At 34.5% G+C, this 17,450-nt stretch overlaps 1 protein-coding gene and 1 long non-coding RNA gene across 2 annotated transcripts in view; both read right to left on the minus strand.

Annotated features, from left to right (window-relative positions):
* LOC128027581 (teneurin-3-like) overlaps nucleotides 1–17,450 on the minus strand; it is a 110,408-nt gene that overhangs the window by 64,993 nt on the left and 27,965 nt on the right. The gene's annotated exons all lie outside the window — the stretch shown is intronic.
* On the minus strand, nucleotides 1,382–3,934 carry LOC128027583 (uncharacterized). The gene is made up of 3 exons (XR_008186764.1): nucleotides 3,761–3,934; nucleotides 2,879–2,978; nucleotides 1,382–2,713 (listed from the first exon to the last, which is right to left on the minus strand). It is a non-coding gene; the product is annotated as an uncharacterized LOC128027583 (long non-coding RNA).

Below are 17,450 nucleotides of genomic sequence, written 5' to 3' on the forward strand. Positions count from 1 at the left end.
GAATAGATAATGGCAAGTTGTTGCAGGTTCATCCATTATATTTCTTGCCATTTACTTCAAAAATCAAAGAAATAATCTATTATTTTCATTATTAAATCATTTCTTTATAATTTTTCCATGTTTCATCAGATGGCCTCACAATGTGCTGTCAAAAGGTATAATAGCCATGATGAATAGAATAGAAAACAGAGGACTGTGAAAACTGTCAGATATAAATGTGACTCAGCTCAGTTTGTTGTTCATGATGAGGAGAATACATATATGTAGGTTTTACTGCCCTGCTACCCCCAGGGGCCCAGTAGCACCCCCCGGAAGAGCCCAAAACTGTACATTTCAAATGGCTGTAAATCAGAGTCCAATTAACATATCAAAGAGAAAATGGGCAGGATTATTACTTATGCTATGCTGATAAAATAATGTTGAGCTCAGTTTTCAGAAATAAGTGGAAAGCTGGCATAAAAGCATTTTAAATATTGCTCACTGTAAAATACCACATTTCAGCCTGCCTCTCAAATATATCACAGATGTTTGCACAATAAACATATTTAGATATCCAGTTTACCTTAAAATAAATAATTTATTTAGTTTCGTTAATAAAAAGTTTTAAACTACATTACCCACAAGCCTCCGTCGTTCTATCTATAGAAAGGCAACACTAGGGGGCTGTTTTTTGTAGTTCATTGAAGTTATGCTTAGGGTTAGGATTAGGATCTCGCTAAAGATGTCATTTTTGTCAAGATAGCAACACTTCATTGTTGACTTAATATATTACTAATGTGATGATAGGAGCAAAACATACTTTTTAACATGATGCGCTGTTTAATATGGGTTAAAAGATAGTCCAACCACAGACTGTCCTGAAAAGTCATAGCCAATGACATCTAAGCTGAGCAGCAGCGTCACATTTCCTTATCCATGTATGACAGATGTCTTTCGTTTTTCGGCTGAAGGGATAGATTCGGTTAACAATAGATTAAGCTTGCTACTTATTAGATTCTGTTTTATTAACGTCTTCACCTTCCTCCGTTGTTCAGCTTGACAAAAACTGGGCAATATTGATGTGCACATGCCCAGCAGTCGCAGTTGTATCCAACAGATAGATTCCTCTCATTAAATATAAGACACATTTTTAAGATTTGTATATTTTTTTTTTTGACCAAAGACAAATATATTTACTAATCAAATGACGTGCTTCTAAAATTTACATTGTATATTACATTGTGTTTTAAAGTTAAAATTGTTCACATTTGTGTTTCTGTGATTTACCATTCTCTACCATTTGAACCCTAGGAATAAAAACAGAAATTATAAATGAATGAATGAATGAATGAACACATAAATACATAAAGCATAATAAACATGCATATTTTTGTAAGGATCTTCCATTATTTATTGATATGTCAAACTCATTTAAAGACAACATGCCCAAATTACTACACTGCATCCTCTGTCACCAAGCTCGTTTTTGCCACCATAAAGAATAAAAAGGCAGTTATGTTGTAAACATTAACTATTTTCAGTATGCAAATGAAAATGCTTTTATTAAAAAACAAAACAGTAAATACAGTATGTCTTTCAGAGAACAATGGAAAAAGATCAATTTTATTAAAAAAATTAAATTGACCAAAATGTTATACAACACAATGTAAATGTTTCAAACTCACAAAAAAACACCATGAAGACATGCATGTCAAGTGTGCAATATCATCTATAAAACTCAATCAGCACAGCATCAAATAAACACTGATTGTCTGAACAATGGAAGACAGAGAAAGTGTTCAGGAAAACAAACACCTGCTAGCTTTGACATAACATCATGAATTCACTTCATGACTGGAGCTAGGGGATGACTGTGTATGAATATCTCCTTTACTAAAACTCTTAATTAAAGTCTAAAAAGTTAACTGTATGAAGCTTGAAAAAGAGAACAAAATGCTTTATCAATACGAAAAATACTATTTTTAACTATTGTTTTCATCACTGGTTCTGTAATGTATTCATTATGAGCTTATAAATAAAACAAAGTTACATCTTCTGCAAAAATCAAACCACTGCAAAGTCTAATCACTGATCCAGGGACCATATCTGTGTGTGTGGGGGATAAAGAGTTAACGAGGTAAGTCCTTGTGCATGATGGAGAACTGCAGTGTTATCCTCAAACAATCCTGTAAAACAGAAATATTACATTACATTCAACTTATACATTACACTGTGTTTTGTTTAGACCATAAAAGCAGCCTCTGTAAAGATGCTGTAAAATTAAATGTTAAATGAATCCATTATTGAAAGCAAGTAATTAATAACAAGCTATAGTCATATGAATTCTTTTGATAGTGTCAGATGAGACCGTCCTGGGGCTTGTACAATATCATACAAGTGTTAAACTGGATTATTAAGACTGTGATGTGTTTAGTACAGTATGTGAAATATTGATAATTAGATATTAAAAATCTCTTTAAACACATAAGTGTCCCATAAGGCAGTGGCTCCCAATCCTGGTCCTGGAGAAGCCCAACACTGCACATTTGAGATGTCTCCCTGATCAAACACACCTGATTCAACTCATCAGCTCATCAGTGAAGACTCCAAGGCAGATAAGAGAGACACCAAAACCGTGCAGTGCTGGGGTTCTCCAGGATCAGGATTGGGAAACACAGTCATCAGGTCATGAAAAGTTCGACACACACTCGTGGTCATCATGCTCACTCGAACACTAGGCCAAATACAGGAAAGACGTCAAATAAGTAATCAAGTGGTCAAGTGAAAAGATGGCAAGTGTGGGTATTTGGACAGTGCAACAGTTTAAGAAACAACAAATGCTGTACAAATTATAACAGCAGGAATGTTTGATAAAAGGGACAAACTATCACAGACTAACTGCTGCAAATATCTGCCTCCGCAGCTTTCTGTCTTCTCCATTTCTGAAGGAATCCCTCTCCAGAAACACCACTGGGCTGACTGCCTTTACGTCTTTTCAGCTAAAAATAAAAATAATAAAAAAGGGGAGAGAAAATAAAATTGAATTATATACAGAATGTTAATAATGATCTGTGAGCAAAATATTTATATATATATATATATATATATATATATATATATATAAATAAATAAATATAAATATATATATATATATATATATATATATATATATATATATATATATATAAACTGATATGAATGAACTGCAAGATGGAAAAATACATGTTTTATTATTTATTTTTAATTTGATGTTTTGTTTTTTTTTTGGATTCACATTAAAAGGTATTAAAAGCATGGTACAGAACACATGATTACTGTGATTTCTGTCATATAAAAGCACATAAAAACACTAACATTACAGTGATACAAACATAGCTGGTTTGGTGATTATTGTATTGTTGTATTGATTATTAATATATCATAGTAAAACTACAGTTACAGTTACTAATGTCCCATTTACTGTGTTTTAACTTCACATTTCATTTATTACTATTGTGTCGTGATTACCATGATTTTACTACAAATACAACTTACATCATTGATCCTGAAATTAATAATAATATAAAACGGATCGAAGGTCTATGGCACGTCACGTGACAGATAGAGTTTAATCACACTAATTAGCAGCTGTGTTCATTTATTTAAACGCAATGAAACTCAAAGACAGCCGCGGATGACCGATATAATACAGCGATTAAACATATGGCACTAATCTGATTAATAAAGAAGACAGAATACATTTTATAAAAGGCATTAAAAGAGCGTATATACGACTACTCACCCAAACTGTGGAAATGATAGCAAGTATCGCGCGATGTGTGCTGAATGAGACTTCTTGAACGTGATTTCATAGCGATAAACATCTCATGTCCTCGTGTCGAATTCTGACGCCAAAAGTTTCCCACTGAAAGCAATGAAGGTCGTAGTGCTTCGATAGTCGACGCCGAGAGGCACATTTGGCGTCATAAGTGACGCTAGGGGCGCTTGACCATGCTTCGGTTTTTGACGCCTTTGGAGTGAGAATGGGTTGGAATAAGAGTTGTGGATGAGCTGGCAGAATAAGACTATAAATCAAACATAATAGTGAAATGTGTCTACCTGGCATGACAGGCTATTCAGGAGGCATTAAGGGTCCAGCGTAAAGCAGAGCACAAGCATTTAATCAAAGTCACAGCGCCACAGAGCTGAAAGTGTTCCCTGGCACTAAAACCAAACTGGGAAAGATTTCAGTCCCTCTTGGTGTTTTTTCCTTCAGTCTGATTTCTATTTGTTAATTCTTGAATAAGTTCAGTGGATAGAATTATCTAGATTTGAATTGTTGTTATTTGTCAGTAACAAGCATGTAACTTTCTCCGAATTTGTCAGACATGAATTTTAGACTAAAATGAGAGACGTTTTCTGTGACATGATCACCCTCAAGCCATTCTGTCTGAAACTGACATCAGCTTTCTGTTTCCAATGTAACACTTCGCCAAGACCCCAGTAAAGACAAATCATACCAATACCTGTCTGTCACAATGCTGCTGCGAGCCAGTGTTCCGCTTTTGATATTTATCAATTTTTATTAATTGTTCTTTAAAGGGAACAATCATCAGTGAAATCGTTAACCATATGTTATTAAATTGCATAGCTAAATAATCCAAAAGTAATTACTTACTGAATGCATAGCAACTGCACTATATTAAACACTAACAAAAAAGATCCAAACACATTCGTAGATGCCAAGAGAAAAAAAAGTGTGCGCATTTCCACAGAAAAACATCTGTTCAGTAATCCTGCCTTTTTTTCTGCCACCTTATTTAACAACACTAATAAATCATTACATAAATAATAATTATTTGGAAATAAACTGCAATGTTTTAGCCTCTACAACAATTTAACCATTTAGATTTATTTATTTATTTTTATTCAGATTGAATTGTTTAATGAATAAAATCTCCTTAAACTCACACTGGTCTTGCAGAAAACACTGAAACAAAAAAACAACATACTGTATATTAGGACTGCATAATTAAATCAACTAAATAATCAAGATTATAATTGTGGATCCAATTGAGATTAACCCAAACATGTTTTTGCAATGGCTGAACACTGTAACCAATCACGGACATGTCCCTTGTGCACTGCCATGTACTTTTACTTAATTTCCCCCCTTAGCTAGTATGCTTAATTTGCACAACCTTACCAAGGCAACATGCTGTCAATCATGTCACTATATGATCTAAATTCACTGTACTTTCAAATTTGATTGAATAATGTTTGAGGAAAGATTGACATTCAGCAAGCCAATTCATGATTTTGGTTTCCCGACTTTTGCCAATAACACTTCACCACAGAAGGACTCTTGTTTTGGAAACTGTTGACTCCCTGACGAAGGCTTTTATGCCGAAACGCATCAGAGTTTTTAAAGGTTTATGATGACCAATCCATAAAATAAAGGCTTTTTAATTTTTCTTAAAGAGAGTGCCTTGGAATTTCCTATTTGTTCTATCTTATGATTATCCCATCCAAAGAGCACCTCAAGCTAACATTTTGAGTCCTGGAAGCGCCCCTCTATAGACATTTGATGAACACTTCACCACTGTTCCCTTTGAGTTCCTCAGTATTTGATAATGCATCAGTCATTCTTTACAGTTTTGCATGATATTAAAACTTTGGCCAATAATCAATAACTGTGCAGACCATAACTGCAGTACTTACAATAAACACAACATTACCATCCATTGGTGTAGATGCCAAGATAGTATTATATGAATGAACAAACTGGTCACATTTACCTACAACAAGGGAATTAATTAGTACAAGCCGGAAACAAATAACCTAAAATGAGGAAACAAATTATTAAAAAGTTCCCAGGATAAAACATGCTCCTGTACTAAGTTAAATTCTTAATTTTTGTCCAGTATCCTCCCAAACCACCCCCACCCGGAATGTCATGAGCAAGGTTCCATTCATAATATTATATCAATAATAATTTGTCATTAATAAATAATAAAAGATAATGCACTCCTAATAATAATTAATCAACCACTACAAAGGTCTATAAAGCAGTTGTCACTTTCTTTCTGTCTCTCAACCTTTTATCATTTATTTTTAATTTCACCTATAGACATGTGGTGAGGTTTTTATTATAATAAATGTGTGACATTTCTTCTCACCAAGTACCAAAGTTTTGCAAAACTGTATAAAATAAAGATGAATGTCAGCAAAAACAAGCTCTTCAGACACGATTTGCTATTCAGCCGGGGAAAGGTCATGCATTTGCACGTTACCTTTGATTTTTTCATCAGCACGGTGCTTCAAAAACAGCTGTGGTAAAATGTGCTTGGATCAACCAATTTAAATGCTAAACTTCTCCGGGGGAGATTGAGGCTTCTTCTTAAATACACACTGAAAACAAATCACTTGGCCCCCTTTGAAGAGCAGAGTAGGAAATTGAATGACCCTAATGTTAAGGTGTATTGTGTCTGGTCTGGAGTAATGGAGATTCTGCCGTCTGTCTGGCCTTAAGAAACAGTTTCATCCTTAAACATTGAATGTCCATTTTGTTTCACTGACTGGGAGTCTTTCAATTGAGTTAGTATTGACAGAGCTTTTTGCACTCCAACAAACCTAATTAATTGTTCTCTTTGCTTCTTAAGTAGTGTTAGGTAACATTTGAATTTATAAATTCCGATTCTACTTAACTATTCCTATTTTCAATTCCAATTAGGTTATAAAATGAACTTAAAGTTTTGGATGTTAAATACATTTATTTTGTGGCTTTCTAAGAAGCATTCTGTTGCATCCGAATAACATGAGCAAAAAGCAGTAGCCTACAGAACCCTCAGGCCAACAGGAACTTGAGGAATGTTTTTAACAAAAATACAAGAGCAAAATCAACTGCACCAATGTATATTTCACACATTGATAAATTGTTAAAGACAAGTAAATAGTCAGTAATAAAATAGGAACAAACAAATCAATTAGCAATGGCATAAATAAATACAACTGAACAAATTTCAGGTACAGAAATGAAAAATCCTTTTCATAAAATATTGATTTATACTCAATAAAGTAATATATTTAATAAAGATCTGTGATTTTCTTTTGTTGTTTCTTTTCTAATATCCACATTAGCAATATATTTTGGGATATTTTATGTATTTTTTTTTAAATATAGACATGAAATCATATTCTTTTCCCATATGGGGAAACATTAACTTAATGTGGCCACAGCCATGAAACCCAGCTTCAACGAACCTAAAAAGATCCTCTGATCCTTTTTTAATGTAAAGCCTACCCTACATTCTCAGCGATCACTTGTAATCTAAGCCTGTGTTCTATGCTCTCGCACTTCACAACTCCACAGACTACCTGATAATTTGGCCTGTACAACCCTACTTTCAGACAGGTTGGTTTCATGCCTCGGGGTAGAGACTCAAACCTTAAACTCACCTCGCATGTTGGAGGAATGCACAAAGGTAATCTTGGCCTGACAGACTGTGCTGCTGTGTACTACTCTGCTGCCTTCTGAATAATGAATCCAGTGCTTCTTCTAGTCATCCTCCAGCAGAGCAGTCTGGAAATAGCTCTACATCTAAAAAACCTCAATGCTGAGCTAGCCTTTAACCCTCTCTCTAATCCCAGGAAAAAGACAAGCACTGCTCTGCACTCAAACAAGAATGCAGATTCCCGTTCAATCGCATCACCCATCAGGATATATGTAGAAGAGGTTTTAGGTGTTCTTATCATCCTTAAATAAAAGGCAAAACAGGATCAAAGTTGGGTAGCAGACTTTGTTTGAACGCCGTCATGCAGAGCGAACAGGCATAGTAATGACCAATGGCAGCGCTGAGAACTGAATGATGGATGACACTAAAAGGAGGAAGCAGAATGGAGGAGGAGACTGAGATTTTGAAAGCAAAGCCTAATTATTCAAACTACGTACTTCACCTAGAGAGCTGAGAGCTCACAGAGACACCAAAGTGTGCAGACAAATTCAGAACAGAAATATCTGGATGACTGTCCTTTCATTAGAAGATCAAAGAGTTTCTTTTTTCCCCCAACTATAGCTTGGATTCATTCAAAGGAAATGGGTCAGGGTGAGCAAACATTGAATAGCTGCAGAGGCTGACACATCCCAGATTAGCCTGATCGTGTTGAGTGGCTAATCGTTTGGAACACTTCAATTACACATACAGAGTTATTTAACAGATTAAGAAAATTCCACCGTTAGAGCAATAAAGTGATTTCATTAATTTTTATTTTTTTATAAATCATTATTGGAACATTATTTCCAAAAAAAAGTTTAGCTTGCTTGAATAGCCACATACACAATTCACTTTTTAAAAACCAATTTAACATTTTCCAAACTAAACTAAAAAGCTGTGTAATGGCTTTTTAGTTATTACTTGACAGCCTCATTCATACTTCAGCATTCTGTAGCTTACGGGATGCTTCAAACTCATCTGTGTTGTTGTAGTGAAAACACCATAAACAACATTATAGGCTTTTAGGATGAGGACTTCTGTCTCTCTCTGCATTAATGTGCCATATATTCTGGTGCAACTGGAGCATTGTCTGAAAAATCAGTGGGATGCACACAAAAAAAAAAGGGTTCAATAAAAAAGTGCAAGGCAGCATATAATAAATGAGGTGAGACATTAAAAGTGCACAATAGAAATGCCTACTTAAAGAAATCATGCAAATGACAATGCTTTAACATGCAATAAATTAATTAACACATCTGTGCAAACAGGTGCATACTGTAGATATATATAGAGTCATCATTCCCTACAAAAAAAAAAAAAAGAAAAGAAAATTATATATATATATATATATATATATATATATATATATATATAAATAAACACACAAAAAAAAAACTATAAGCACACCTTACATTGTGCCCTGAGTCATAAATCAAAAAATAGCAAAACTTGGAGTAAGAAGAATGTTACCTTTGTGTTGGTGCTTAAGTAAAGAGACCTCTGTCATCTGTAAATATAGGTGGATTTGCATGCACGTGACCCCGCTCTACTCTGCTGTGCATTGATGTATCTGTTCTGCTTACTCTGGCCAGCTCTCTGTACACACTGATTACTCTCTGTCCCGGTTGCTAGTGCTCTACTAAGCACTTCAATCCATCATTGCCACACCTGCCCTGATGCAGGCCACTTGTTAAATCATAATCTTCCATACCTAAACCTACAGGACAGGGCAGGGCAGGGCAGCAACAAACTAAAGCAGTGCAATAATGCATTTACCAGTTCCTTGCGTGGAACTGATCCTGCTATACCATTTATACCAAGCTATACAAGTGGCATCAAGCACTAAATCTGACATTCAAATTAGGGATGGGCGTTTTCCGCAAATTTCACATTCGAATATTTGAGCTCACAAAAAAAAGAATATTTGAATATTTGTTTATTTAAATTAATTTTAATGTTTAAAGTGAACAAAGAAAAAACGTAAAGCAGCTTGCAGCAATTAGGCTATTGTAGAACGTAGCCTACACTTAACTTTGAAACTTTTAAACTGTCAGAAAATCTTTTTTTTTTGTTGCTTTTTTCTATTGTTTTACATGTTCTTGTTAAGAAATACGGGCATGTAAACATGATCGGGGGAAAGTCGGCCCCCTTAGTCTGTTAACAATAATTCACACAGAGAAAACGCGCTCTGACACCACAGACGTTGTCAGGACTAACAAATAACACTGTGCTAAGCTAATAAGTTTTGTGAGGCGCTTCATGTTTTCGTTTCACTACTGAATGGGATCCTCTTGGAATACATGGCTCCAGCAAGAACTGTTCTCACTCGTCTCGGCTGGACTCTCTGTAATCATCGCAGAAGAACTGGCTCAGCCTTTTCCGACGAGTGGGCATTCTCCAAGATAGCGGTGTTTATTCATTGCTTGAGAGATGCTGCAACAATGTTCTTGAATTCGGTCACTTTCTGTGATTCTCCACGGCATATCTGAAGTACTGTAGAAGATCATAGTTCTTAGGGGCCGTTCACATAGTGCGTGTTTTGCGCGCTCAAGTTCGTTATTTCCAATGTAGGTTGTGTGGTATGCGTGCTCATAATGGAAGCGACGTGGTCGCGATGCCCACGCGGTGCGACAAGCCTGTTTTTTCCAGGTGTGCCTGCACCGCATCGGGTTAAAAACATCTAAACTTTTCAGAATGCCGCAAGCGCACTGCAGGTCATGTGACAAGAACTAAACATTCAGCTTCATCCTTTCCCGTAACAACGCTGAAAGCTCAGCCAAGATGAGAACAGCTGATCATAGCTGTATATGGATTGCCATTTTGAAATAAATTTAGTAGCAGAGCTACTGAAAGCGATTTTTTGTACTGAAAATCCATTTATCCTTTGCTGAAATTTCCACGTCTTCATGGAGAGAGTTTCCACTGTTGCTTAGCAGCGGCAGACGCCTCAGGAGCGCTTCTGCCAGAGAAAGCAGCACGTTTTTAGGTGTGATATGTGAACGGCCCCTTATTCATTCATTAATTATTTTTTGCTTGCATACATCTTCAAATATGCCGTGGAGAATCACAGAAAGTGACCAAAGTAGGTTTTATTGTGAACTTCTTTTTTTTTTTTTTTTTTTTTTTGAAATTCGAATATCATTTTTATTTATCGAATAATTAGAGCAGAACGAATATTCGAATGTTCGACTATCCGTGCGCACCCCTAATTAAAAGGGTGAATTTATGTGAAGTGGGACACTTCTGGCCATTTAGATGACTGGGAGAAAATATCCCAATCACGCAAATTGTGTTGTGGCATAAACAGCTCCATTGATAATACTGGAAGCAGATTAGTTTTGACACTGAACTGCTCAGTTTAAGAGCAGGTTGTTTATGGTTCCCAAGTAATGTAGAATTCAACTTATGTATGGGCCTTAGTGTTCATATATTTTACAAGGGCTGTAAATTAGGCTTATTCAGTCTTTCTTAGGTGTAATTGTTTTTAGCCTTTTGATTTAACTCTAGTGTTATATAATGTGAAGCAGCTGGTGCTGGAGTTTTGATTTGTTCGTTAGTATGATCTAATATTTTGTTTGTGTCCATCAAATTACAAATAAAAAATAAAAGAATCAAATAAAGTGAGGTCAAGAGGGCTATTTTATTATTATGTATTAATAGAAATTAACACTTTAAATTGGGGAAAAGTGACAGTTGTCACAACTGCTCTGTTGTAGAATACACAAATATCACAATTAAGAATGTCTTTTAATAAATCCAAAGTGGTTACAACACATTACACAGACGAGACCCAACATCAGTGAACAAAAACAGATAAACTTAAGTACACTTTCAAATAAGGCTAATTAATGACACACACCGCAGTCAAATCAACCACCATGACAACAATCTCTACAGAGGATAAGAGCAAAGGGAAGCAATGTCCAAACAGAATGATATTATGATGATAAAAGTGAAGCCGTTTACAAAAAAAAAATAAAAATACTAGAAATCTTGTAAAAATCATGATTTTCACATGAATATAACACAGTATTGCTTTCTACATTGACGATGATGATAATAAGAAATGTTTTGAGCACCAAATCAGCTTATAAGAATGACATCACACAAATAAATTATATTTAGAAATGTATTAAAAAAGAAATACTAATTTTATATCGGAATACATTTTCAAAATATTTGTTATAAAGCAATGCAGCCTTGGTGAGCATAAGATTCCTATTTCAGAAACGTTAAAAACATATTGGGGGGAAAGAATCAGTGTACAGTAAGTAAAAGTTAATTTTTATATAGTTTTATAATATGTAAACATTGTGTAAAATCTCCTGCAAAAATAAATATAACCACATGTTGGTATCACATCACAAAGATATAAATCAGACTGCCCAAACTGTAACTGTATGTTTAGTATATCCCTATGTGCTACACATAATAAAGACATACACTGGTAATTATCATTTTATCTGAATCTGTTAGTAACATTCATTGGATTTCATCACGATTGTCAAGCACACATTTAGCCATAACCTCAATGTGTCAAGCTACAAACAATGTGAATATCAGCAGGAATTTCCCTCCCACTGTCTACCCTTAGATATCTGTGCTTAATGTGAGGGTGTCACATTCAATTTGGCTCCCAGCTAATGCAAACACAGCAATGCCTAATTGAAATCTATTGGAGTTATAACCACTGATTTACTGTGCAGTGCTGGTCATTTAATACAGCACTGTGATCTATTAAAGTATGTAAGATATGCAGGAACCTTTATTTAACATTAAGTGGGTAATATGAAGCACATTTTTCTTTCCTGTGCTATGAAATAAAATCTTATAAAACATCCTAACATTAACATTATTTAAATAATGTAGCATGCTTTTGAAAGTACTGAGCCATTCTCCCTAGCACTGGTAATTTCCAGAATATACAGAACAGCACAGTATGTTCACAGTTCGTTCTTTGCTGAATTTCAACTTTAAATGGCAAATATGCATTGACAATCCTATTTGTTTGTGTGTGTGTGTGTGTGTGTGTGTGTGTGTGTGTGTGTGTGTGTGCCCTTGGCTAATCTATAACCAGGAAAACTACTGATATGTTAAAACAATTAAAAAATATTTACTTATAATAATAGACCACTGATGTCATGCATCCAACTTCATTAACCACAATTTCCTCTCAGTTTAGCAATACTGGGCAGATTTTCTGAACATTATTTCACCTCTTTTCAAGATTCAAAATGAAATAATCAAATTTGACCTTCTGCTGGAAAAATAACTAGTGCTCCCAGAAAAATATATATGTTTTATGGTAACAGAAATGCTTTGTAATACTAAAATCAGATAATTTGTCATTAGCTTATGGAACTGTAAACTGAATGTGAACCGCGTGTTAATACTGATTTAATACATTAACCTAAATTATTATTAATGAAATAAAGGGAGTAAATAATAATATCAACAGAAAATAAGACTTTCCATTGCGCCTCATGGAAAATGAACCAACAATGCATAATTATAATAACCAATTATGTATCACAAAGCAACCATCTGCCCATAGAGGACTGAAAAAAAATAAAAAATAAGCAAAGAAATAAACTAATCCCAGTGCTTCAAAGAGTGCATCTAGTGACAGTGCTCACTTGAGACAAACACAAGACCGAAATGGGTGGTTTTTTGACATTAAGAACTGAGCACTGGAGAGAAGATCTGACATTATCACTCTTGAGTGCCAAGTATCTAGGGCATAGTTGCCATTTGAATATGATAAATGCCTTACTAAGAACTCTCCTATCGTAACAATCCAGAGATGAATTGGGAATAAACAAAGCAGACATATGTTTCATAGCACACAAACCCCAGGAGGCAGACTATATGGCATTAATCACTCCACTGAAGAGCACTAAAAACCCTCAAAGCACAACACTACAAATAGCCCTTTTCTAGCCTTATTTTTATGTAGTGTTAAGATGTTCCAAAAGTTACAGCATCAATCAAACAATGCACGAGCGCTGCACGCCCAGAGGTCTGTAATTGGAGCTGCGGTACTGGAGATGGATTGGGGTCAGACTGTCAGGCGGATAAGCATCAGATCAGAGGTATGGTCCGGCAGCATGATGTCTTTCCCTCCACTGATCCTCCCTCAGCCAGGTCAGGCTTTTCCTGAAAGCCCACTGTGACAGCCAGCCACACACATATCGACACACACCTCATTACGATCACTGTTGATTTAAGTGAAGGCAATTGTGTGGAGAAGGACAGACAGTGAAAGACAGACGTTGGGAATTTTGCATTTATTCAAGTTGGACTAAACAAACATCTTTATAGGGATTTTGTGGATATAATTCTAGTGTAGCTCAGAGTCAGTGTGAATCTTTAGCTTGTACTGTATACATTGATCCATGTGCAATAAAACAAACAAGTTTTAAACAAACAAGTAATAAAACAAATGTACAAGCTTTGTGTAAATAAAACATACTGATGATGTAAATATGATAAGATAAAATATGCAAGCAGTTAACAATGTTTCCTTAATATCATGGGGACAATTTTGTCTTTCTTTAAAGCTGCTTTGAAATGCATGGTGAAAAGTGATATATAAATTATGTTGCCTTGGTTTGGCTTCTTATTTTTGAAGAGAAATATAGAAAGATTAAGATTTTCTAACAATCCACTTGTACAACAATACTGGAGAATGGCCTTATTTGGTATTACAACCATGTGTAATCATTCTTATATATATATATATATATTTGGGCTGGGGAAGTGAATGTGTTATTATCGCGTTAATGCATTAACTGATTAACAAATATTTAATTGGTAATGAAATATCAAAAATCATGGGTCACAGGAGGGGGTGCTCCCAATCAATATAATATATAATATAATAATAATATCTCAATCAATATAATATATAATATAATAATATATAATAATATAATATTTTCTATAAAAAAGATTAAAAATGATAATAATGCGATTAATCGCAAAAAAAAAAAAATATATCATTGCCCAGCACACACACACACATATATATATATATATATATATATATATATATATATATATATATATATATATATATATATATATACACACACATATATATATATAAAGGTACACTAATGTTCAAAAGTTTGTCAGTAAGACTTTGTAATGTTCTTGTAGTTCAGTAAAGACACTAATATTGTGAAATTGTATTATTATTATTATTATTATTTCTTCAATTAAAATATATATTTTTTACTTTTATATTTGAATATATTATAAATGTATTTTATTCCTATTAAGGCCAAACATTACTCGTCTTCAGTGTCACATGATCCATTATAAATCATTCTAATATGCAGATTTGCTGCGTAAGAAACATTTCTTATAATCCATTTTGAATAGAGTTACAAAATATTTAATACCTTTAAAGTATATTTTTAAATCTCTATATAATAATAATAACAATAAAGAGAGAGACTGAAAAAACACTGAAAAGGCACATAACAAGTGTCCATCTAGAGCATGTTTACTTAAAAAAATCTTTTTTTTAAAGTGCAAGAACATGTCCTGTGTGTACAGCCCCTTTGAAGGTGTCTCCTCATCCACACATTCCCTTATTCAGCGTTCATATTTTAGGCGTGTTTGTCCTTGCCTCTTTTCTGAGGGCACATATAATCAAATCTGCAAGATGCCTTCCTGCCATTAAAGGAGGCAGTTGTTTTGTGAGATGCACATATAATGAAGGGATCTCAACATGTGCTATGCTCTTTGAGATGCAACAACTTCAGAATGGATGACAAGATGAAGGGTTTGAATTTAGGTTTGGCAGGGAGGAAAAGATCCCCAGTCAGAAGCACAGGCGCATTATGCATCCATTTACTTTAGAAACAACAGCATATACCTCAGCAGCAGAATGCAATGTACACCTATATTAAATGCATGGGAAGAACACAAGTGTCAATTTGGACTCTTTTTCAAGTGCCTCATGCACCTGTGTGCCAGTATCAGTGTTTGAGGGACTGAGCGAGTCTGTCTTGATGTTGATCTGAACTACACTATGGGTCACAGCAGGGGCTCCTGTGCAAGAATAATCTGGATTGAAGCAAGTAGTTGACAAGGATTGGAACAACAGAGATGAAACCCCCTGCAATGAGGCATGTCAAAATCTACCCAGGGTGTCTTTTACATTTCAACTGGTTTTCACACACACCGAAGCAACTGCAACTGGACATACGTAATGGAAAGAAAGAGGGTTGCCATTTTGGTCCAAGCACCACCTGACAAAAAACACACGTTTAAGAAATCTGAATGATTTTGCAACATACTCATTCAACATACTCCACAAATTAATGTCACAGCACTGGAGAGTTTTTGAACTAGCTGACTCATTATTCAGCTCCTGTTAGACTCAGACACAGTGCAGCTATGGGACCAACTTTCATTGGTGGCAAAATGGATGTTTTCAAATATAGATGGGACCGCAATTGCAATTTATTACACATCTTGTGATTTATTTTCTGGTTTCTCTCACAGGAAACCAATTCAAGCTGGCAAGGGAATACAAGCAAAACCAAGTCACAAGGAGTAATTCTATCGTTCAAATTGAATGTTACATTCTCTAATAAACAGGTCATGGCCAGGAAATAAAGCCTGGCCACAACAAATATCTCTCCTCAAGTTGTGGAACATGACAAAGAATCTAGAGAACAGTCTGCAGCTACAAATTACATAGAAAGCACCCTCAGTTTCTTATATTACAGATTCATCCAAATCCAGACTCATCTTAAACCAGTCAAACATCAAAATCGCAAGGATATCTTATATAGCCAAGACTAAGGGTTAATTGCTTAATTGGCTGATGCAGGTGACAGTAATTGAAACACTTTTTCTTATTGTTTTTCCATATAAAATATTGATATTTATCCTAACATTAATTTACAGTTGATGGGGAAACAGATACAGTACTTTACACATGTTTATTAGACATTGAGAATTAATGTAAACATAACTTGTTCCAACGCAATGAAACTCCACAGAGTAAGTTTCCTTTAATATGGGGACCAATGAAAACCATTTAAATTTTTCTGGGTTCTGTGTTTTATGAATTAATAAAAAGACATCATAAAACAAATCTGTCTAATGAAAATGAATAACCTAATAAAACCTTAACAATTTAATCGATATTTAAAACATAATCAAATGTGAACATCATAATTACTTTACAACAAAACGTTACATACAATTTACATAACAATTTTTTGTCAAATCAACTGTATAAATGAAAACAATCTTGGCTTAAATCAAAACAATATCTTGGTTTGTATGATATCCCCTAAACATAATAATATATTATTATTACATTGAGAAGCACATTTTAGTATACAATAGTAATAGATTTCTGTCATTATTTCTTCAAGTTAAACCAAACTTTTATTTTAGCGGTCAGTCATGAAGTTCTTTCAGTGTGTATTTGACACGTTTATTTATTTATTTTTTCTTCTTCAAATGAAATGGTGAAAAGCTTATGAAGTGACTCTAAGAGCAGCTCTAGAGATGAAGTTTATGTGTTTATGTCATCATGTTGTGAGACGGCAGACACTAAAAACACAGTGAGCGTCACGCATGTTTGAGTTTGTGTAATAAATAAAACTATGCCACTAATTCACACAATGACACTCTGTCAGACTTATTAGCAGCATGCACTGAATAGCTGTTGTTGGATTTATTTCTGCTGTGTTACTGGCTGTTAGATTAATCCATATTAAGACAAATGTCCAGAGCCTGTCATCATTGGCATACATTTGATCACAATCTCAATATGATATTGTTTATTGTTTATAGTCCTATAAATATAACATGTCAATATACTGAATAAATGTAAAGTATACTAATAATAATGACACTGAGGAGAGCATTGTAAGCACAGCCATTTGAAACCATTCAAACATCAAAATCACAAGGTTATCTGTTCGTGAGAAATTTTTGACTCGACTCAGACTAAAAGTTTATTACTAA

The sequence above is a fragment of the Carassius gibelio genome, chromosome A14, assembly GCF_023724105.1.
Source record: "Carassius gibelio isolate Cgi1373 ecotype wild population from Czech Republic chromosome A14, carGib1.2-hapl.c, whole genome shotgun sequence".
In the NCBI taxonomy this organism is placed as follows: Eukaryota; Metazoa; Chordata; class Actinopteri; order Cypriniformes; family Cyprinidae; genus Carassius; species Carassius gibelio.